At 35.0% G+C, this 24,488-nt stretch overlaps 1 protein-coding gene across 3 annotated transcripts in view; it reads left to right on the top strand.

The window, feature by feature from the left end:
- Positions 1 to 24,488, top strand: part of MNAT1 (MNAT1 component of CDK activating kinase) — a 233,279-nt gene that overhangs the window by 17,208 nt on the left and 191,583 nt on the right. The window contains exon 1 of one of the 3 annotated variants that reach the window (XM_086709611.1): positions 16,631 to 16,813. The exons of the other annotated variants lie outside the window; for them this stretch is intronic. The gene's annotated coding sequence lies outside the window, so the exon portion shown is untranslated. Of the gene's footprint in view, positions 1 to 16,630; positions 16,814 to 24,488 lie in introns of those variants that run through there. 3 annotated transcript variants of the gene reach the window in all.

The raw sequence follows: 24,488 nt of genomic DNA, 5'->3' as shown, positions 1-24,488 counted from the left end.
ATAATTTTTGGATCATGTGATAACCCTATGTTTAACCATTTGAGGAACCGTAAGACTGTTTTCCAAAGTGGTGCACGTTTTACATTCCCACTAGCAGTATATGAAGGTTCAGTTTCTCTACCTTTTTTGGCAGCACCTGTTAGTTATCTTTTTTGAATTAGAGCTGTCCTAGTGGGTATAAAGTGGTGAAATCGTCCGTTATGTTCACCTTCTCATATACTATATTTGGTGTCCTTCTTCACTTTTTTTTTTCTTTTTAATTTTTTAAAATTTTATTACAGATGGGGGGAGGGGCAGAGAGAGAGGGAGACAGAATCTGAAGCAAGCTCCAGGCTCCTAGCTTCAGCACAGAGCCCAACATGGGGTTTGAACTCATAAACTTCGAGAACATGACCTGAGTCGAAGTTGGATGCTTAACTGACTGAGCCACTCAGGTGCCCCTTTTCTTTCCTTTGGATTATATTTTACAATTGTGATTTTATTTTGCCTAGAGAATTTTCTTTAGTATTTCTTGTAGTGCAGGTCTCTTGGTAAATGATTCTCCCAGATTTTGTTTATCTGAAAGTGTTTTTATTTTGCTTAACTGTGTGAAGGATATTTTTGCTGAATATGAAATTATAGGTTGGCATTTCACCACTTGAAAGATATCAGTGTTTTCTGATCTCCATTGTTTGTGATGAGAAGTTAGCTGTTACTCATATCTTTGGTTCCCTTTACACAAAAATCTTTTGGGGCTGCTTTTAAGATTAAAAGAAATTTCTTTTTCAAAATGTTTATTTTTGAGAGAGAGAGCGCGAGCAAGCACGTGAACGCATGAGTGGGGGCGGGGCAGAGAGAGAGGGAGACATAGAATCCTTAGCAGGCTCCAGGCTGTGAGCTGTCAGCACAGAGCCTGACACAGGGCTTGAACTCACGAACCGTGAGATCATGACCTGAGCCGAAGTTGGATGCTTAACCGACTGAGCCACCCAGGTGCCTCTGCTTTTAAGATTTTTCTCTTTAATTTTGGTTTCTGGCAGTTTGAGTATGTTCTAGATATGGGTTTTCTTTGTATTCATCCTAGTTGAGGTTTGCTGAGCTTAGATCTGTAAGTCAGTGTTTTTCTTCCTATTGGAAATTTCAGTGATTCTTTCTGCACTTTTTACACTTTCTTCTTATTTTGGAACTCCAGTTACATGTGTGTTAGACTCTTTGATATAATGTAAGTCCCTGTGGTACGACTTATTTTTCTTCAGTCTTTTTTCTCTCTGTTCTTTAGATCAGTTACTTCTATTGATTTATCTTCAATCCCATATGCTATTTCCACTCTTTTGGTAAGCTTATTCAGTATATTTTCGTTATTGCACTTTTTATTCTACAGTTTTTATCTTGTTCTTTTTTATAGTTTTCATTTCTTTTAGAATTCCTATCTGTGCATGCATTAAGACTATCTTCATTTAGTTCTTTGAATGTATTTTCATTTAATTCTGGACATACTTTGTGTTAATTCTTTTAAAATATTTATAATATATGAGGTTTGCCTGGGTGGCTCAGTTGGTTAAGTGTCCAACTCTTGATTTCAGCTCAGGTCATAATCTCACAGTTCGGGAGTTTGAGCCCCACATTGGACTCTGCACCAACACTCCAGAGCCTGTTTGGGATTCTCTCTCTCCCTCCCTGTGTGTGGTTCCCCCTGCCCACGCATGTGCTCTTTCTTTCTCAAGTTAAATAAATAAACTTAAAAAATTTTTATAATAGATGATTTTAAGGTTTTTGTTTGCTAGATTCAACATCTTGGCTATTGTAGGATTGATTTCTATCAACTGTTCTTTTTGACTCTTTTTTCTTTTCATTCTTTTCTCTATTTTGGCACATTTAGTACTTTTTTCAGTTGTAAACTAGATCATGTAGATGTTACATTTTAGAGATCCTGGAGTTTATCTTTCTCTGTGTGTGTGTATGTGAATTCTGCGGGCAATTCATTTGCTGGCTGATTACCTTGAACTTTGTAAGCTTGGTTTTAATATTTGCTAGGATGGATCTGCAGAGAGCATGGTGTGTTTCCTTACTTTAGTGCGACTTAACTTCCAAAGTTCTAATTCCTTGCAAAATTTGTTCGGTCTTGATTTTAAGCTTTGTTAGGGGAGTCTAAGAATAAGTCCTATTCTAGGATGTGATACTTACTCTTAGTTGTGGCCTTTTTGGTATCTTAGCTGGATGTCTAACGTGTTAATAAGTTGTAATGTGGTGTCTCTACTCTGGCTGGGTGGGAACTTCAAAGTGTATCCACCACTCTTAACTACCCTCTATCCCTCTTTCATCTACCGTCTTTTAAGCCTTGATTGGTTTTGCCCTGCACATGTGCAGCCTGCTTTTTTGGTCAAGGATTCATGGAGGTTTCGTACAGACTTCTGGACCTTCTGCTTTGCATTTTTCAGCTGTATCAAGTGCACTGAATTCTGATCTCTGACTCCTCAGTTTAGCACAACTACTGTGCCCTTCTCAAACTTGTTGAGAATGGCCAAGGAAATTTTGTCAGGTAGAAAACTGAGGCAATTGTAGGCTCACCTTGTGATTTACCCATTTCTGGAGATTATAGTCTTTGTGTAGTCTATTGTCTAATGCCTGCAAACAGGTGTCTCAAACATTTGTTTGTTTTCTGGTTTCTCATGGTGGGAATGCTAGTCTGGCATCAGTTACTACATTATGTTTTAAAGAAAAAGCTGGCCTTACTATATTGTTGAGTCATTTACTTCCTGTAGTCTCAGTTCTGTGTGTACGTGTCTATTTTCTTACCTCAAAACTGACAATTGCTTGTTCCTCTTTAGCATTTCTTTTGCAGTTTCTCATTTTTTTGTTACTTCAGTTTCTTCCCTAATACTTTCTAGACACTCCCCCCTTTTTTTAATGGAATGTTTTCAAGTTGATTAGAATATAATGTTGCAGAACAGCTCTGGAGAATTAATGTCTCATATGTTCTGAATGGTAATTACAATGAATATCTCACGATCATTCTCTTAATGGAGATGGTTTTTGCTTTCACTACATATATGAGTTGGTGTTCTGTGTATTTTCATAATCCAGATCTATTGAGTAACAGAAAGAATATTCAATCACAAGTTAGAAAATCTAGGTTCTGGGGCGCCTGGGTGGCGCAGTCGGTTAAGCGTCCGCCTTCAGCCAGGTCACGATCTCGCGGTCCGTGAGTTCGAGCCCCGCGTCAGGCTCTGGGCTGATGGCTCAGAGCCTGAAGCCTGTTTCCGATTCTGTGTCTCCCTCTCTCTCTGCCCCTCCCCCGTTCATGCTCTGTCTCTCTCTGTTCCAAAAATAAATAAACGTTGAAAAAAAAAATTAAAAAAAAAAAAAAGAAAATCTAGGTTCTAAGTCTTGAATTGTTCATTTGTTTGGGATAGTAATTTTTAATCCCTCTTTAATTTCTTAAAATTTGGGTAATTTAGTTAATAGTTTTGGTCTTTTCTTTGAGTTTACACCTTTTTTGGGTGGGAAGGGGCAGAGAGGGAGGGAGAGATTCCCAAGCAGGCTACACACCCAGTGCATAGATCTCATGATCATGAGATCATGACTTGAGCTGAAACCAAGATTCAGACACTCAACTGACTGAGCTACCCAAGCCCCCCGGTTTGCAATCTTTCTTAGACACTCAAAATTTCCAGGTTATTGATTCCCAGACTTACCTCATCCTAAAAATCATCTTGGGTGTCGAGTTCAATTACAAATTTCTGGGCTCCGACATAGATCTCTGAGGGAGAGACTTTGTGTTTTATACTACCTATCAAGAGAGTCTTGTACTTAAGCAATGTTGAAAAACTGTGTGTGAGTATACAACAGTGAGTATAGCAGACACGGTTACTACCCGCGTTAGTTTTATGGTGTTTGAGCTCTTCTGAGTCATTAAAAGGAAATTAGTTGTTTTTTCTTTACAAAAAACCAAAGGGAAGTTTAGAGTTATAAAAATATTCTTCGCAATTAAGGTGTGAAAGTCGGTATTATGCCATTTGTTAAACTATTTGTTGAAAAGTGCTATTAAACAAACCTGAACTCCTGAAACCTAATTGTCAACCTATTCCTGATGTAGGAAAAGGGACTTTGGGGAAGCAAATAATTTTGGTGGGTGTTTCCTAAACTTACAAATTTTTGCAAGATTAGCATGAAGGGAACAAAAAAGTTTAGGTGGTTCAAAATGCATAAATGTTTTTGTGAAGCAGCCACTAAAGAGGAAAGATCTAAGTATTAGTCCCATTAGGAAAATGTGATGTCTGGTTTGGCTGTCATGCTGAACATGGCAGCTTGTGTAAAAGTACGTGCCTCAAAATGCTGTTTGTTTTGTCAAAAGAATTGATAGGAGTTGGCAAACTCAGTTAATTTGAAATCAGAAGGAGCCTAGCAATCATCTTTTTAGTTTTGTTCTACACTTGTCCCTTTTTTCTTTTTTTAACAGATGGGAAAACTGAAGCCTATGTAAGGTTAAGTGGTTGCATTTCCCACCTGGCCAGCTCTACTTTTTTGTGTCTGTGTAAATCCTAGTTAGGAATTATTCAATTAAATTTTGATCACGTTTGCCAAATAAAATTCTTATTAATGTAATGCAACCAGATTGCAACTCAAACCCTTTTAAAATATGAAAATACTACAATACTATCAAAATCTGTTTGATACACTTAGAACAATTTTCTTTTTATATTTTTAGTTGCCAGGATGCTAGCATTAAAAAAAAAACACAAAAAAATTTAAATATTCAATAATGATTTTTTTTACCAATTCTGTATTTGCCATATCACTTTATTTGATAATGTATAAACAGTGTCATAGTATTTGGCTTTTGAGGTATACACATGCAAATTAGGAAGACTAAATGTATTATTTATACAATGAAGTGATTTGGAGGGTAACTAGTTTTATAGTATTTTACTTTGCAAACTTCATTTTTTAATTTGTATCAAAAATATACACCTGTATAAACAAATAAGTGTATTCCCTACAAAAAGACAAGAAAATGTAATATTTAATGGACATCATTAGAAATGTTTTGAAGAATTAGGTTTTCTTTCATTCACTGTTAGAATATGTAAAAAAACAGAATTTTGAGATGAAGAAAAGTGGTTGTGTACCTCATTCAATTTTCTTTAGAACACAAATATGATAGTGGCTATATCATTGAAAATTAATGAAGCCTCCATCAATATGGTGCAGTGCCTCTGCATCACTGATTTATATATATTTAATGAGTCTGCTATTCTAATTTCAGGTAACCGAAGCAAACTGCATCTAGCACTAACTCTGATTTACTTACAAACAATTCATTCCATTAAAATATAAATGTCTTGAAATCTACCAATGTTAAGTATAATTTCTTCATAAATAATTCCACAGTGTTTACTTTCAGGCTATAACTAAGTTATCTCTAAAGAGAGCATCATTTTTTATGACTGCTTCGGATAATGTTACCAAAACATGTTTTATTTGATCTTATTTCTTGTTACTGATCTGTGGAGTTGGAATAGAAAATATGGGAGAAAAAACTTAAAAAGTAGTAGAATTGTGGTGTGACATGGCAAATGTTATATTTTTGAGATCTATTGGAGGATACATGAGGAACATTTTAAGGGTATATTTTTATATTTGACATTAGGAATATAACTTTTAATATTTGCTTTTATTTTCAGTCTTATTTTAAAATGTGTATTTTGTTTATTGAAAAGATAATATTAAAAAACATTTCTAAAAAAATTAAAAACATTTCTGACAACAGAAAAATTGTATATAATATTTTTACAGAGCATTTATTTTAATTTTTACCTTTTGATTCTTGGGAGTGATTCTAGTTAGAAGTCAGTTTTATAGTCTGTGGCCATACCACCCTGAATGTGCTCAATCTCATCTGATCTCAGAAGCTGAGCAAGGTCGAGCTTGGTTAGTACTTGGAAAGGAGAAATCAATTTTATATAATGTGTGATTTTTATGGGACTGGAATTTGCTGAGCTACATATTATTTTATTAAAAAAAATGCTCCTGTTGCCAATTGAATATATATTATCATACAGTTTAATAAAATACTGTGTAGGCAGTAAAGATTCTTTATCCATATTTGTTCAATGCCCAGTCAGATCATAGTAAAGGGAATGAGTTGTTTTTAGAAAGCTGAGGTTAGTAAACAAAATTTTGAAGACAAAATTCTTACTTTTTAGGTAGTTTAAATATATTTCTAAGATCTAAAATTAGTATGTTGCAGTAATTGTCTCTGCCTTATTTGTATTGAATGTCTTATTTCTCATAATTGTATTCGGTATATCATTAATATTTAATTCCTTATGGAGGTTGATTGCAGCAAGCAATCTATGTAATGTGTTGCAACTAAATGCAAGAACATACAATTTAAAGTAGGAATGGTGTCAATAATAATAAATTGCTACAGCTAGTATATGTTTAGTGTTTATAATTCCCCCTTGGGAAATACACTATTTGTGTCTCCTGTTTGCTTTATGTATTTGGGTTTATATTATTTGGAATTAGAATAGAAACTAACATGTTATATGCTGAAGTTAGAATGTAACAAACTAGGAATTACTGAAATCATATAGACCAAGTGGATTGATTAGTAAAGTACCTCACAGAGGACAATTACATATACTTAAGTAAACACTACCATGGTGTTTTTGTTTTTGTTTTTTTTCTGTCAAAAGCAAGAGCCAGAAATAAGCTTGTGCTTTTTGACTATATTGTGTTTATTAACACTATTCCCAATTGCTGCGTTCTTTTATGGGTTTTTGGTTTCTACATTTTGCTTACCGAGAGATTTTTGGTGCAGTGGTTAAAAGCATCAACTTTGGGATCAAAGAAATTTGAGTTAAATCCTTGGGCTACCACTTAATAGTGACCTGCAGCAAAGGCTTTTTTGATTCCTAGATTCCTAAATCTTTAAAATGGTGATAAAAATAATACTGCCTGTTTTACAGGCTTGTTGTGAAGGTTAAAGAAATGGCAACTTGTTCAAAGTTTGCTTGGCATATTTGCCTGGCATATAGCAGCTAATATTTGTTAAGTACTGTTATTATGAGTGGTAATGTCAGTCTTAATGGTTGTGTAATGTTTCTGAAAAATTATAAAATAGTTGGAAATAGAGAATCCTAAGTGTGCTGAGGGTACTGTTCAAGTATAATTACAGCTAGCAGTTTATGTGCATATGTATTTACTTTTTGAAGATTAAACACAAACACAGATTGTGCTGTATGAATTTCTCTGCCACTTAGTTCATTCATTTATCAATATATTTTGGATAATTTATGTTTGAGCATATAAATATAAGTCATTGTTTTTTTCATGGTTGCAGAGTATTCCATCTTTTGAGAATGCATTAATCTATTTAGCCTGTCATATATTAATGGAAGTTTTGGTTGTTTTTGGATATTCAATATAGTTTTTCAGTGCACATCCTATCTTTGTGTAAATGCAAGTATATCTATAGGATAAATTAAAAATTTTTTTAATGTTTATTTACTTTTGAGAGAGAGCACAAGCGGAGGAGGGACAGAAAGAGAGAGGGAGACACAGAATCCGAAGCAGGCTCTAAGCTGTCAGCACAGATCCCAATGCAGGGTCCAAACCCACAAACCACGAGATCATGACTTGAGCTGAAGTCAGACACTTAACTGACTGAGCCACCCAGGCGCCCTGTAGGATAAATTTCTAACAGCAAAATGTGTATTTAAAAATAAAAAAACTTTTTTCTAACATTTATTTATTTTTTGAGAGACAGAGAAACAGAGCACGAGGGACCCGAACTCATGAACCGCAGAGGGAGGGAGTCACAGAATCTGAAGCAGGCTCCAAGCTCTGAGCTTTCAGCACAGAGCCTGACGTGGGGCTCCAACCTACAAACTATGAGATCATGACCTGAGCTAAAGTCAGACGCTTAACTGATTGAGCCACCCAGATGCCCCATAATGTGTATTTATAGTTTTAATAGACATTACCAATTTTTTTATTAGACATTACCAATTTTTTCTTTTTTCAACTTTATTGAGATAGAATTGACATTCATTAAACTGCACATAATTTAATCAGCATTGACATGTTAATAGACCCATAAAGTGATCACTACAATTAAGATAACAAATAGTTCTGTCATACCCAAATTTCCTTATGTCTTTTTGTAATCTATTCTTCCCTCTACTCCCATCCCCAAGCAACAACAGTTTTGCTTTTCCTTATAGAGTAGTTTGCATTTGCTATTATTTTACATAAAATCATATAGGCTGCTTTTTGTTTTTTTTGTTTTTTTTGTTTTTTTTTTGGTTTGTCTTGGCTTTGACGCCATTATTCTGAGATTCGTCTATTTTGTTGTGTCTGTCAGTGGTTCATTCCTCTTTATTACTGAATGGTGTTCTGTTGTATAGATATACTAGTTTGTACTAGTTAATTGACAGTTGGCTTGTTTGTGATTGTTAGTATTACAAAAGAGCTGCTATGGAGAATTTTCATGTAAAAGTCTTTGCATGGGGGCGCCTGGGTGGCTCAGTCGGTTGGGCGGCCGACTTCGGCTCAGGTCATGATCTTGCGGTCCGTGAATTCGAGCCCCGCGTCGGGCTCTGTGCTGACAGCTCGGAGCCTGGAGCCTGTTTCAGATTCTGTGTCTCCCTCTCTCTGACCCTCCCCCGTTCATGCTCTGTCTCTCTCTGTCTCAAAAATTAAAAAAAAAAAAAAAAAAAAAAAAGTCTTTGCATGAACATTTTTTTTAAATTAAAAAAATTAAATTTTTTTTAATGTTTATTTTTGAGAGAGAGAAGGAGAGAGTGAGCACGAGTAGGGGAGGGGCAGAGAGAGGGAGATACAGAATCTGAAGCAGGCTCCAGTGTCTGAGCTGTCTGTACAGAGCCAGATGCGGGCTTGAACTCATGGACTGTGAAATCATGACCTGAGCTGAAGTTGGACACTTGACTGAGCCACCCAGATACTTCTGAACATGTGTTTTTGTTTCTCTTGGGAAAATACCTAGGAGTGGCGTGTCTGGGTTATGTGGTACTTGTAGTTTAACTTTTAAAGTTTTATAGTTTTAGATTTACATTTAGATCTGTGATCCATTTGAAGTTAACTTTTTTGTATGGTGTGAGGTAAGAGGGTTCTCTTTTTGAGTGTTATTATTATTATTATTATTATTTTTCCTGCAAGGATATCTAGGGGATCTAGCACTATTTTTTGAAATGCCTTTCCTTTTTCATTGGATTGCCTTGGCATTTTTGTCAAAAATCAATTGACTAAGTAACTATGGATCTGTTTCTGAACCCTCTGTTCTGTTCCATTGACTTATAACTATCTTTGCCAGTACAGCCAAACTGTTTTAATTACTGTAGCTTTATGGTAAGTCTTGGGAAGTGTAAGTCCTTCAACTTTTTTTTTTTTAATTAGTTTTGAAGTTTATTTATTTCAAAAGAGAGCATGAACAGGGGAGGTAAAGAGAGAGAGAGGGAGAGAGAGGATTCCAAGCAGGCTAAGCACTGTCACACAGAGCCTGATGCAGGGCCCGAACTCATGAACTGTGAGATCATGACCTGAGCTGAAATCAAGAGTCAGATGCTTAACCGACTGAGCCACCCAGGCACCCTCAACTTTGTTTTTACTTTAAAAATTGCTTTGGTTATTTTAGGTCCTTTACAATTCTATATAGATTTTAGAATCAATTTGTCAACTTTTGTATAAATGCCTGTTGGATTTGGGTTGCTTTAAATTTGGGGAGAATTGCCATCTTGACAATATTGAGTATTATAATCAATAAATATGATATATTTTTCATTTATTTAAGTCTTTAATTTCATTCAGTACTATTTCAGTCTTCTGACGCCTCGAATGAAGCTGGAGGATCCACTTCTAAGCTTAATTTTGTGGCTTAGTTCTTTACTATTTGTTGGTTAGAGGTCTCAGTTCTTTCCTGTAAGGGCCTATCCTAAGAATTTCTTCACTGTCCTTACAATGTGGTAGCTTTCTTTCCCTAGAGTGAATGATTCAAGAGAGAGAGGCAGAAGCCACAATGTCATAAACTAGCTTTGGAAGTCTGACACTGTAATTTCTGCTGCATTCTATTTGAGTCCTAAGCACAGTCCGTATTTAGGGTGGAGGGGAATTAGGCTTCACTTTGTGATAAGAGAAGTATCAAAGAATTTGTGGACATATGTACAACCACATTAACCATATATCTGTATGTTCATCACTGTTGTAGCCTAAATCCAACAGAGCTCCCAATGATTCTTGCCTCCTGATATTCATGCCTTTGTGCAATTTCTTTCCAAATGGTTATCAGAGTTGCTTGTGTTATGAATTGAATATGGCAGAAGTGATGGTTTGTCACTTCCAAGGCTAGGTCATAAAAAGACTCTGCAGCTTTCTCATGGACCATTTGCTCTTGGGAAGGACAGTTTCTGTGTTGTAAGCAGCCATATAGAAGGGCTCATGTGGTGAAGAATCAAGGCCTCTGACACCTGCCACATGAGTAAGCCCTCTTAGATTCTCTGGCCCCAGCCGTGTCTTCAGATAATTGCAACCCTGGCTAATGTCTTGAGAAATAACCTGCTGCTGGATTCTTGACACTCAGAAACTGTGTGAGATAATGTTTATTATTTTAAGCTGCTGAATTTGAAGGTATTTTGTTACACAGTAACAGATAACTAATAGCAATCACTTCACCTTTATTATAACAAAAGAGACATTACCAAAACTTGTACACTATTTGAGACTCTTTTTATGATAGTGGGAATAGATTTCTAAGGGGTTCCTGTCAAATAAGCCATTGTCATTATGTAGAGAAGTGGTTCTTATTCAGAGACATATAAACTACTTTGGTTTAGAAGTAAAGTAATCTAGGGGGAATCCTGTGATACTGTTTATTGTAACTTAAATTGCAAAGGTAAAGCTTTTATTACCATTTAAGCTTTGATAATAAGGCAGAATGTTTAGTGAGAACCTTGTAAATTTCCTATCATTGACCAAGGACTTAATAAATTTTATCAAAATCCATGAAATAGCAATTTGAGTAGCTAATTCTTTATAAAAATAGTTTATTTTGTTTATAGATTTAATAAGTGATAAATACAGTGATGTTGAATCTTATATGGAATTTATGTTCTCAAGTTGTGTAAGTTAGAAATTATGTGTAGTGAAAGAATTACCTTTAATAAGACCAGAAATTGTCAGTATGGATAAATGATTTTTCACTAAGTTGAGCATAGCCAGTTTCCTTCAGCATAGGAATGATTCACTGTTTTTGCCAAACATCAGCTGAAATAATTGGCTCTTTTCTGGCATTGTATTGAAAAGACTTATTTTTCAATGCAGTCAAATTCAGTCTTCCTCTTCTTTTTTTTTTAATGTTTATTTTTGAGAGAGAGAGACAGAGTGCCAGTGGGGGAGGGGCAGAGAAAGAGGGAGACAGAATCTGAAGCAGCCTCCAGGCTCCAAGCTGATTGGAGCCTGACTTAGATTACTCCAAGCCTGATGTAGGGCCTGAACCCATAAACCGTGAGATCATGACCGCTACCAAAGTTGGCTGCTCAACTGACTGAGCCACCCAGGTTTCCCTCTTTTTTTTTTTTTTTTTTTTTTAAGTTTATTTATTTTGAGAGAGAGAGTGAGTCAGGGAAGGAGCAGAGAGAGAGAATCCCTAGCAGGCTCTGCACCATTAGCGTGGGACCCGATGTGGGACTCGAACCCACAAACCATGAGATCATGACCTGAGCCAAAGCCAGATGCTTAACTGGCTGAGCCACTCAGGTGCCCCAGTCAGATATGGTCTTATTAAGATGTTCATTCTAGGAGAGGTATTAGGAAGTGAGTGCAGCTGAGGGAACAATTGAGTGACATCTCTCATTTTATGCTCACTCTGGAGTAAAGGTATAACTGAGAGGAAAGGCTGGTGATATGGGCTGCTTTTAAAAAAATATCTTTTTGCTGAACATATAAATTTGTGTAAGTAAATGTGCATATAATATACTGCTATTGTATAATAGAATGCTTGTGAAACTTCTGCTTTTCTTTATGGGGAAAATGTACAGTATTCCATTGTGATGTTTAGATTAGACTATTTCATTTTGTGGAAAATGACATGAAAGGTTTGTTGATTTCTATAAAGCACAATATGGGAACCTGTTTATAATGAGGAGTCTATATCATTGAGAAAAGTTTCAGTTATATTCAGCCAGCACAGAACCAGCATACACATTTGTTGGACATGTATTATAGGAAGAGTAACATAAAAAAGTTTAAAATAGAACTTCTGCATTTTTGGAGCATGGTATAGTTGTCTGGAAAATTTACTGTCAGATAATGAATGTGTCTTTACTTTTGGAACATGCTTTATTGTACATGAAACTCTGAACTTATATAGCAGATAAATTACGTGATTTTTTCCCATTGCTAAAGAGTCTGAATGTTCAGAAGTGATCACTAAGACATTTCTTTAAATACTGCATTCTTATATTTTACAATGTCTTATGGATTGCTCACCATATAACAGTTAAGCCATAGGATGGAAAAATCTTGATGCCAGTAGTAGGAACTTTTTCCAGTTGGAAATCATTTAAAATAAAATTAAAGGAAGTGTAATTTTTTAGTGTTACTGGAAAGATATAATTTGACTCACTAAAGTGAGAGAACATTCATGTTCTCTTTCAGGCTCTACACCTGTGGCCTAAAGCTGTAGTCTTGTTGGGACTTTAATTATTAATACAAATGTGTGTTTTATAACATGTAGCCACGTCTACTTTAATACCATATAATTTCCTTTTAGAATGTGTAAATGCCCAAGCAAATTTTTGGACACAATCTGTTGTACTCTTTTGTATTTGGAGATAAGTGGTTTGAAAAGTATTAAGCAGTTTCTCTTCAGTTTAGTTTTGTCTTGTTTAAAGCATTAGTATAATGGTTTCCAAGGGGTGCCTAGCTGGCTTAGTTGGAAGAGCTTGCCACTCCTGATCTTAGGGTCATGAGTTTGAGCCCCATGTTGGGTATAGAGATCACACACAAAAAATAAATAAACAAAGCATTAGTATAACTGTTTGACTTGGACTAGAACTTGATTTTAAGTTGTCATTAGCTATGAATTCCCAGTGACTGCCTCTCAGATTTCACTAAGAGATCAGGCTATATGATTTATCGGTTTTAAGAAATCATGTGCAGCTTTCTGCTAATGCAGAAATTGTTCAGACATATAACATAGAGTTTCAAGAACCTGAAAATTTCCTGTTTGAAACTGATAGTTTAGAGGGTAGCTTCTTTTGTTATATCTGGAGGAATTAATGTTTAGAAGTTCACACTTATCTATTAATTTCTTACTGTCATTTAGTTCTTTCCTCATTTTTTGGTTTTCCAATTTATATCAATTTATAGACTGTATTCAAGTCAATGTGAAAATTTTATCTAAGTGCAGTTCCAAAGTTTGCAGTATTTTTGTGCATTTATTTCTTTACTGTCCACACACACGCACACACATACACACACATGCAAACATGCTAGAATGACATTTTCTGGTGGTCAGTTGAGATATGACATTGAAATGCATTGTCTGGTAAATTTTTTTTTAGAAACTATATTTTATTTAGAAAAAAAATTTTAAAGATTTTTTTTTTTTTTTTTTTTAAGTAATCTCTACACCCAGTGTGGGGCTTGAACCCACAACCCTGAGATCAAGAGTCGCTTGCTCTACTGACTGAGCCAGCCAGGTGCCCCTGAAAATATTTTTAATAGAGTGTTCCTAAGCATTTGATCCGAACAGCAGCCATGAGTTTGGGGTTTTAGGGCAAGATTTTATTTTCTAGAATATCACTCATGTTATTCCTAAATATGTCAGAAAAATATAGGAGACAAACTGCAATTTGATTTCATTTCATACTTTTCAAATATTTATACCCTTGTTATCTTAGAAATTTTGGTAATGAGTCATAGAGCTTCTCTTTCTATCCTTAACCCCAAAATATATTGAGAAAAAAGTTAGGAACAGAGAATATGAAATAGGAGAAGCTGTTCATGCATTTCCTGGGATTTAGATTTTTTTATCCTCTTCCAGGCATGCTCCAAGTCTGGTGCTTTACTTATTTCAAACTTTTTTTTTTTTTTTTAGCACTTCTTATTTATTAGGACTTGATGATCACAGTTGAATATGAGATAATCTTTGCCCTGAGGTTTCACAGTTAATGTATAGAAGGTAAACAAATAAAATGTTACGATACAGTTTGATAATTGTTATGCTCAGTGTTGTTGGAGTCATTTGAGTAACATAATTCGACAGTGGGGTGCTGGGAGTATAGTGGCACCAGCAAGTATATCACAGGATCCAAGTCAGAAACATGGTAGTCATTCTTGGTTTATATTTGTGGCTTATATCCAAGCATCACCAAGTCTTGCCCATACTGTTCCTAAATCACTTTCAAACCACGGGTTTTATAATAATTCTATTGTTTTAAAGGTTTTTTTTTTTTCTTTTTTTTTTTACTTGTAAGAGCAATTTCTACTTATTTAGATATTTTGTTAGGGGAATATACTTTCATGTGGATGTAAGTGCCCTCATTTTATTTCAGTAATAGAAAATTGAAGCCAGTTTGGATAGGGAGAAGATTGAAAAATGAAACAAATGTGTAAGATTAAAGTTGCATATAGCTTTTGTAGTTAGATGATATATGTATTCCAAGTGGATAATACAGATTTATACCTTAAGGAAAGCACATGGTCATATTAATTTGAAATTTGCACAAGGAGCATCATAGTGTATATTAACCTTGCTTTTTTCAATTAGTGGTAGACCATGAGTATTATTAGCATATACCACTTTACCTCCTTGTTAGCACCTAATATTTGTGTGGATGTTTCTCCTATTGATGAGTATTTAGAAATGTGAGGTTTCGATAGCTTTCTAAATTTTTTTTTAATAAAGTACACCAGTTAATTCCCTGAAACAGTATATGAAGGTGTCTGTTCCCTCACCACTTTTGCCCCACCAAGGATTTCACAAAGTTTATTGGTTTTGATATACTGCAGTCACACTTCTACCTACTGCATTTCATATTTGTATTCAGCAGCAAGTCTCCAATATGATTGTAAAATACAGAAATGAAGTATTTTTTCCTTGATGTTTGTGCTTTAAGCAAATGCACTGGGTCAAGTTCTAGTTTAAAATCATTTAACTTTCTGAGTAATAAAAGTCTCAAAGAACATTTAGAAATAGAGTTGTATGAAATAGCTATTGTTTGTAAGCACTTTATCTACCTCTTATTTTTGTAAAAGAGTCATATTACAATTAGTATGAGATCTATTCTTTGGGCAGCTGGAAAGCAGGACAAGGAAAAATCATTCTCCTCTTGTCCGGTAGAAAGTACATTGTGCTCTCTAGTACCAGACTTGGGTTTTTTTTTTCTTTAAAGGATAATGGATTCCACACAGGTGAGTCAGTCAGTCTTTTGTGTTCTTACCAGGTGCGTTATTGGTTTTCATGATGGCAGTCTAGGTGTTCTCATTCAGCAGCAGTTTTTGCAAATTCTCCAAAAGAGCACAAAGGAAAAAAACCCAGAGTCTCTCATGAGTACAAGAAATGAATTTCCTAAACTCTTTGGCCATTCTACTTTTTCTTGTTAGATGTTTATGAACTGTGACTCCTTTGGAAAGTGTATGTAATATATATAGGTAGTTTCTTTTTTTTACTTCATGGACCATGTGTCATGATCTATTTATTTAATTTAGAACATGAAACAAAGTAGTTACTTACAAGTTCTTTTTCTTGCCTATTAACTGGGTTGTTAGAGTGGGAAGGATCCTCTGTTAGAGAAAGTTATCCATGTCCTAGATTCTAGGAACAGGCAAGTTTAGATAGTCATCTGAGGTTACCATTTGTTTGGTATTTACTTGGCCCTGAAATCACAATACTAAAATACATTTTGGATTGTAACTAAGGAAAACATTTCAGAGTAATCTTCATGTAAGAATTCTTTGAACAGAATTCTGAGTAAAAACTATAATCTACCTGAGAGTCCTTAACAATTGAGGAAAAGAAAGTACCTGCTACTCTAAAGTTTAGGATTATCCTTTTTTCAGATTTGCAAGTTGTTTTTGTTTTCAATTGTTCACACTAAGGTAGGAGCTTAAACTATCATGGCACTGAAGAGCATATTTTATGTCCATGTTTAGTATCTACTTCAAACAGCTGGAACTTTATTTAGGTCATATTTCTTTTTTTGGTACATTTATTTTTAGGGTTATATTTTCCTTTTAAAGTTTCATTGCTTTCATTCAACAAATATTGAGTACTACTGTGTGGCAAGCATATTCATGGTTACAGAATGATACTGTCTTTTGCCCTGGTTATTAGGTTTCTTTGGTTGATGAATATAAGTCTAAAGGTTTTATGGGTTGCTTTTCCTTTTTTATATCTTTGTAAATAAGAGCTGAGTTTAAATGTATTATTTAACTTTATTTGTGTGGGTTGACGATTTTTTCCGTATATAAATAAATGGCCTATGGCTAATTGTGGGGTCAAACCATCTAGATCTGTGAGTTGATAAATCCGAATTCTGGTACTTTATATTTTGCAGCATGTTTGTTTTTTTTTTTTTGTCACATGTTCATATTTTCCTACGTTTTATTGATTCTGTTTTTCTTCAGTTTTTCTCTTTATGTAAATCATCCACTTGCTTCTCATAGCAAATTGCTGCTTCAATTTGAGTCAGTGACTTGAAGTTTGTAGTGCAACAACTGGAATCTCTTTCTTTTGGAAATCTCATGCTTAAGTCTCAGGAGAAAAAAATCCTGTAGAATTCTTTGATGTAATTATTGTCCTTTCTGGGTAAGTCTCATCTTTATGAGAAAATTTTTAATTCTTTACTCCAGTACTTTGTAATGGATTATAGTTGCTTTCAAATAGATTATCAAGAAAGGGGGAATGTGGAAAGTATTTCAGTAGATTCTTGGGTAAAATAGTTCTGTATTATGATATTCTTTAAATGATTTTCTATGAGTTTTATATATGTATCACTGAAAAATAAATTATGACTATCACTTGGTGAGAAATTTTTACTGAGCTCTGGTATCGTATAAAGCGAAATTAAAAAAGAAAATGAAACATGTTGCTTTTCTAGCCTAGTTTGTGGTTTGGTTTCTCAGTTGCTGTATAGAGATAGCTTATTCTCATGTATAGACTTTTTATTTAAAAAAAAAATTTTTTTTTTTTAACGTTTATTTATTTTTTTGGGACAGAGAGAGACAGAGCATGAACGGGGGAGGGGCAGAGAGAGAGGGAGACACAGAATCGGAAACAGGCTCCAGGCTCTGAGCCATCAGCCCAGAGCCCGACGCGGGGCTCGAACTCACGGAGCGCGAGATCGTGACCTGGCTGAAGTCGGACGCTTAACCGACTGCGCCACCCAGGCACCCCTGTATAGACTTTTTAAAGCCAAAAATAATCTGTAAATTGTCTAGTACAATTTCTTGCTTTTAATGGATGAGAGAATAGATTTTTCTTTTTTTTAATGTTTATTTGTTATTTTGAGAGAGAGATGGAGTGTGAGCAGGGGAGGGGCAGAGAGAGTGGGAGACACAGAATCCCAAGCAGGCTCCAGGCTCTGAGCTGTCAGCACACAGCCTGACGCGGGGCTCGAACCCATGAACTGCGAGATCATGACCTGAACCGAAGTCGGATGCTTAACCGACTGAGCCATCCAGGCGCCCTGAGTAGATTTTTCTTTTAAAGCTTTTGTGGCATTGAAATTTTGCAGATTCAGATTGGCCTCTTTCTCAGTTAAATTAATAAGTTAGTGAAGTTAAAAGAATAGTATCTACAGAGTTGATTTATATAGTTCTCATTGGTGCTAATGGAAATTTCTTACTGAGGTTCAAATGGACACAGTTATCACCCATTTTAATTGCTGATTTATGGATGAAATGGCTATTGTTGCGTTGCTGGTTACAGCTTTATATTTTAGTGAATGCAACAGCAGTGATAGCCTGTCATTTTAAATGAATACTTAAAGAGGAATGACTTGTGATTTTCCAGAATGTGCATATATATGTTAATTTCTTAGAATCATAGACTTTTTATGTTAGAAGAGATCTCACAGAGTGTCTAGTCCATGTTCCTATCTTATAGATGAATAAACTAAGGTACAGAGTTTTAGAATGATTTGTCTAATCTTCCATGAGTATAAAGCATTTTGTATGCTTACCTCCACTGTATTTTAGTAAAGTTAGAGACCATAATGCTCACTGACTTCAACTTTCACTTGGTTAAATTTCAGTTTATGAATGTGTTATATCATCTACTTTCCTACTTAGTGTAGGTTATCAAGCAGTGGAAACTCAGAATTCATGGTGAGTAATAATTGAGCAGAATCATTTCTGTAAACCTATCATTATCTGTAATTTAGAATTACAATGACCAGGAAGCAGTGTTAGTATAAGCATAGTTTAATACATCCATATTAATCCATCTGGCAGAATATAACATTTTAACATACCTTTTAGATCCACAGTGATGGAAAAAAATGATTAAATTGCTTATTGTCAAAACAAGGAACTGCTTTAGATATGGTCATTTAATAAGCTGTTTTGCTTCATGTAAACTAGTTTTGCTTAAGCTTCAGAGATATAGTCACATGGATTTATCTTACAGTGACAATTGTTTACTGTCTGGGTTTACGTTTAATGCAGGTGCTGGTGACAGTTTGAGATTCTTGACTCATTGCCCAGCATGGAAAATGATTGGTTTTGTTAGCTATCTACCGTACTGTCTTTTAATGTTCCCCTTTTAATGCAGTTAAACCTGACTTAATTATCCTGTCTTTATAGTGTTATGAATATTATGGTAGTGTTGTGATATACCTATTAAACTACTATATACTGTATATGTAAAGTGAAAAGTTTATATGTACATGGTATTTATTGCAGTAATGTAAAATTCAAAAATAGAAAGCAAACATAACAGGTTTATACATTTACACATTTAAATTGTACAGTGCTGTTGTAGCCTTCTTTTTCTGGAAGATGTGTTTGTGTCAGTAAATTCTTCCTTTTTCCTTGTTTGTGATTTTATGTCTGTAAAACAGTGACCAGTTGCTAAGGAAGCCTCTTTTTTCTATTTATTAGATAGTGAAGCTAATTGTCTTTTGATATTGTACTGCTTACTAGCTATCAAATAGTCTAATAAATAGGTAAAGCTTATAGCTTACTGTAAAAAGTTATAAGTTAATTGTTTGGTTTTGGAACTCATACTTTAGCCTCTTGTTTTGTGTTGAATTAACGAATGTGAAGAAGACATTAAGACATTAGACTTGATTTGAAAGTAAGATAGATTTGAGACAAATTTAGGAGATAGATTGAAAAGATTTGGTGATCCAGTGGCTATGAGGTAAGAAGAGGTAGTCTAAGATAATTCTCACATTTGGGATATTGATGATTAGGTGAAGAATGGGATTTTGAGGGGCACCTGATGGCTCACTTGGTTAAGTGTCTGACTCTTGGTTTTGGCTCAGGTCATGATCTCACAGTTTGTGAGTTTGAGCCCTATGTCTGGCTCTGTGCTGACTGCATGGAGTCTGCTTGGGATTCTCTCTCTCTGCCCCTCCCCAGCTTGCGCTCTCTCTCTCTCTCTCTCTCAAAATAAATAAATAAATAAATAAACAAACATAAAAAAATGAGATTTTGAAGATTCAGTGCATTTCCTTCTGTAACAAGGCAGGTTTGTGTCAGTAAATAAACAGGCAAATAAATTAGCAAATGGTAATAGCTGAAAATGGTGGATTTTGGAGTCTAGGTTGGTTATGAAGGGTAGTATACCTAGGAGTTAGCCTGAAATTGGGAGAAAAAGAAAGTATCAAAGTGTTGGAGGTCTGGGTGAGATCAAGGGGAGCAGTAGAGGTAATGAGGGTTTGAGAGCTGGTAATTCAGGTTGTGGCTAGGGTTTAGAATATAACTAAACAGGCGGTTACTATGCTCAGTGCTGGAGAAACTAGTGGCCAGAAAGCTAAACAACAGGCAAAAAGTATTTAAAAGAGTAAAAAAATAGAGCATTCTTTAAAATTAAGATGACCATTGGAAAACAGAGGCACAGCTAGAGTAGTTTAGAGCTGATGGCTTTTATTTACAGTTAAACTGAATATAAAAATCTTACCCTCTAGCCCATGTAACACATAGTGTTCTGTTTTAAAAATTTTTGAGCTTTGTCAGATGACTGGTTTTAGCAGAGATTGGATGTACCTTTAAGTGTAAATCTGCATCTATACAATTTAAACCTGCAATCTTATAAATATATTATTTATAATATATATTATTTCTATATGTTAAATCTTGACATACAAATGTAGAAATAAAACTTGAGAAAAAATTTTAAATGACTGTCTTTAAATTTTCCAGTATTTGTTTTTGGTGATGTTCTAAGATGATGATTCAGTTAATGTAAAAGACTTGCGTATGTTAATACAAGCTACTCCCTCCCCCCTTTTTTGGCACCCGTCTTGTTTTTCAGAATCTTTTTGAGAAACTTTCAGATACAGAACAAATAATAAATTACTGAATAGTTAATACTATTCATTATATGACTATTTGGATTTCATTTTGGGGAGGTTTATTAATATAGTTTAATAATTTAATTATTAAAAACAAATGTATTGGGTAAATTCATGTTAGAACTTAAGATATATTACAGTTGACATTTGAAACAAAAAATAAATGTTCTTTAAGAAATAGGAAATGTTTTCAGATAATATGGAGAGAGTGTGGGGAATTACAGTTCAATAATAAAAACTAATGTTTGTAGGTAAATCAAGTTTGAGAGTTTCTGTTTTAATAAGTTGTTAAGGTTTGGGTTCAGAGATCTGTTTCTCTTATAGTAAACATTTTTAATATAGGAACAGATCAGGGAAATGGTTTCCATATGCTTCTTGAGGTGTTAACAATGCACTTTTGGATTGGGAATGCAATATAAACCTAAACTACATTCTGGAAGGTGAGTGGAGGAACATTTCAATGGTAATATGTACAAGAAGCCCTTATGCTTTGTGGATTTGTGACTTTGGATTTTGTGAGTTTCTGGTACATACAAATTACTCTCCTACAAACCTGGAGTCTAACACACCTTGCTCTTTCTGGCCAGCTTATAGCCTTCATCTGGCCCAGTATTTTTTTACTACAGTTCATCCCTTTAAAATCTTTCTTAGATACCCGTGCTTTTGGGAGAATTGAGGCCAGTTTTGGGACCTAATCTAAAGGGCATAAAATATATAAAACAAAGAGAATGGCTAGGGGAAGCAAAAAAATAAAAAAAATCCAAGGGTTAAATCATCTGTCAGACCTTTCTGAGATTTCTAGTGAACCTAGAGGCAAGAACAGTTAAGTTTTTGAATTCTGACTTTTTTCCTGCTTAAGACTGAGTATATAGTATTACTAGCTGTTTAGTAAGAACTCTAAAATATATCCACTTAAAAATAGAATGATTGTCCTTAATGGTATTTGTAATTTTGAAGAGTTGCATGTTTAATACTTTTCTTCTTGGTTGACTTTTAAAAGTCTTGGTTGACCTTTAAACTTTTTTTTCTTTTTTCCTTTTTCTTTTTTTTTTTTTTGTCTTTGTAAGTGATATGATCCATAGAAACACAAAGAAAAATTCTCATAGGTTTTAGAGTTATATCTCTTAACAGGATTTTTCTAATCTTTCTGTCAGGATAAAAACAAAATCTTTCAAATGAAGGTAGGGCAAGAGGAGGATTAGAATATCCTAGGAAGGTTTTAAAAAGTACTATCATGCCTACAGAAATGCTTACTGTGTCCTAGGCATAGTATGAATGCTCTTTATTCATTATCTCATTTAATCTTTATAATAAGTCTAATTGTTAGGTACTGTTAATATCCTCTTTTTATGGATATGGGAATTGAGGCTTAGAGACTTTAAGTAACTTGCCTAAGGTAACAAAACTAATAAATGTCTCAACCTGGATTCATCTAGGTCTAATTGGTGACAAATCTCTGTTTCTAAATCACCATGCTATAATTTACTTTGCACAAACCCCTTTTGTCTTTTTCTTCTGTATCAGAAAGGGGGTCAATGGCAAGACGTGTACATTTTCAAAAAGTTACCCTAGTTCCCAAGGCTATAATGTTGAGTTTACATTAAAAAGGTTTTTTTGCATACAAAAATGTGCATATAACCTGTATAGCTTAATAAATAATAAATCAACAATTTGTTGTTATTATAATATATAATATAATCTGTGTACCTACCACCTAGATTAAGAAATAGGATATTATAAAAAAAGAAACAGGATATTATTGATAACTTTGAAGATTTTGTCCTTTTTCCTTTTTTATTTTTTAAATATTTTAATTTTTAATTAAACATTTTAAAATTTTAGATGTTTAGTTTTTTATTACGTTTTAAATTTTATTATTTTTTATTTATTTTTATTTTCTTTAAGCCTTATGCTTCATGTGGGGCTTGAACTCAAGACCATGACATCAAGAGTCTGCAGGCTCTACTGATTGAGCTAGCCAGGTGCCCCAAGTGTGTGTGTGTGTTTTTAAATAAATATCTATTCTTGAGAGAGAGAGAGACAGAGTGCAAGCAGGGGAGGGTCAGAGAGAGGGAGACACGGAACCTGATGCAGGCTGCAGGCTCTGAGCTGTCAGCACAGAGCCTGACGTGGGGCTCGAACTCACAAACTGCTAGATCATGACCTGAGCTGAAATTGGACGCTTAACTGACTTAGCCACCCAGGTGCCCCAAGTGTTTAATTTTAATTCCAGTATAATTAATGTATTATGTTATATTAGTTTCAGGTGTACAATATTGTGATTCAGCAATTCTGTATATTACTCAGTGCTAATCATGATAAATTGTACTCTTTAATCACCATCACTTATTTCACCTATCCCCCCACCCACCTCCCTTGATAACTATGTTCTTTATCATATTTCCCCCTTCTCCCATAGAGATGACTGCTGCCCTGAATTTGTGTTATAATCATTCTTCCTTTTTTTCTTTTCTTAAAAGATAGTCCTGGATCTCTAAGCAGTATATTATTTAGTTTTGAATTTTATGTAAGTGTATGTATTATATATGTGTTCTTTTTTTTTCTTTAATTTTTATGTTAATGTTTATTTTTTGAGAGAGAGAGACACACACACAGAGCCTGAGCAGGGGAGGGGCATAGAGAGAAGGAGACACAGAATCTGAAGCAGGCTCCAGGCTCTGGGCTGTCAGCACAGAGCCCAACACAGGGCTCGAACTCATGAACCTTGAGATCATGACCTGAGCTGAAGTCAGATGTTTAACTGACAAGCCACCCAGGCACCCCTCTATGCCGATAGCTTTTATGTTTATTGCTAGTTGACTATATAGTGTGTTATTATGCCATCAAAGTGTCCAACTGAAAATAAAACATTACATTAAGAGTGTATGTTATCTGTAGAAGCATATTCTAGTTGAAAGATTAGGATGAAAGACAAAGTAGACTTAAGTGTAGCATCCATTCAAATGATTAGAAGGTTCTGCCTAGTCTACTGAATTTAATGCACTGGGTTTAGGACTAGACCAAAGAAATCTGAGAATTCATTTTTATGGGCAGTAGCCCAAGGATTGCACATAGGCTTCAAGGTCTTTGCTGAACCTGAACTGATAATACTGGGTTTGATTCTTTATAAGAATCTGAAATTCATTATTTAGCCCAGTTTCTGCTTCATGCTCATTCTGCCCAGACACCTTCAGTGATTTAGTTTTGGCTGCAAATCTCTGAAGGATTTTTGGCCACAGGGTGTGATTTGACATTGAAACCTGGGACTCAAAGTGCAACTACCACCCCTTGTTAGAATGAGAGTGTATGAGAGTAAGGTAATAATAGAGTCTTGGCCCAGATCTAGCTCACAGTGGGTCTGTGTTCTCACCTGATAGTCATTTCCTTGGTTCCCAGATGTGTAATTAGAGTGGGCTTACGTGGTATTTGGCAAAATACTCAAATTGTTTCCCTGACTGATAGGATAAGGGCTGTCCTAGTAGGGTAAGGTCAAATGGAAGTCTCTAAAAACTATACCTTTCCCCATCCTGGAAAGGGCAGCAAGGGATTAACATATATTGAGGTTTGCTTTTTCTTGCTTATGGAGTCACAGCTAGCACCACTATCTGAGGATTTAACACTGTGTTTAACCCACCAATATAGTATTTTGAATATTATTGTCTCTTACCAGCAGTCCCACTTTATAGGAAAGTATATGTGACAGTGGGCCCAAGTTCATGAATCCACTGGTCCTAATTCATAGAGCTCCACTGATACTACTCTAGGTTGATACAACAGTTGTAATGGGCTCATAAAGGTGCAGCTGAGAGGTACCAGATTGGTGGTGATACTCTAAAAGAATGGGCACCATTCTCCAGGATGCTTTCTGTACCGTAAATATTAGATCATCATATGGATATGACCATTGGCTATTCCCTGTGGGTAAAATACATGGGTTCTAGAACCCAAGGATAGGAGGAGGAG

The sequence above is a fragment of the Puma concolor genome, chromosome B3 (assembly GCF_028749965.1).
Source record: "Puma concolor isolate L17-30 chromosome B3, mPumCon1.1.hap2, whole genome shotgun sequence".
Lineage (NCBI taxonomy): Eukaryota > Metazoa > Chordata > Mammalia > Carnivora > Felidae > Puma > Puma concolor.
The sequence above is the reverse complement of the archived record's forward strand: the minus strand, read 5'-3'. Positions and strand labels throughout refer to the sequence as shown.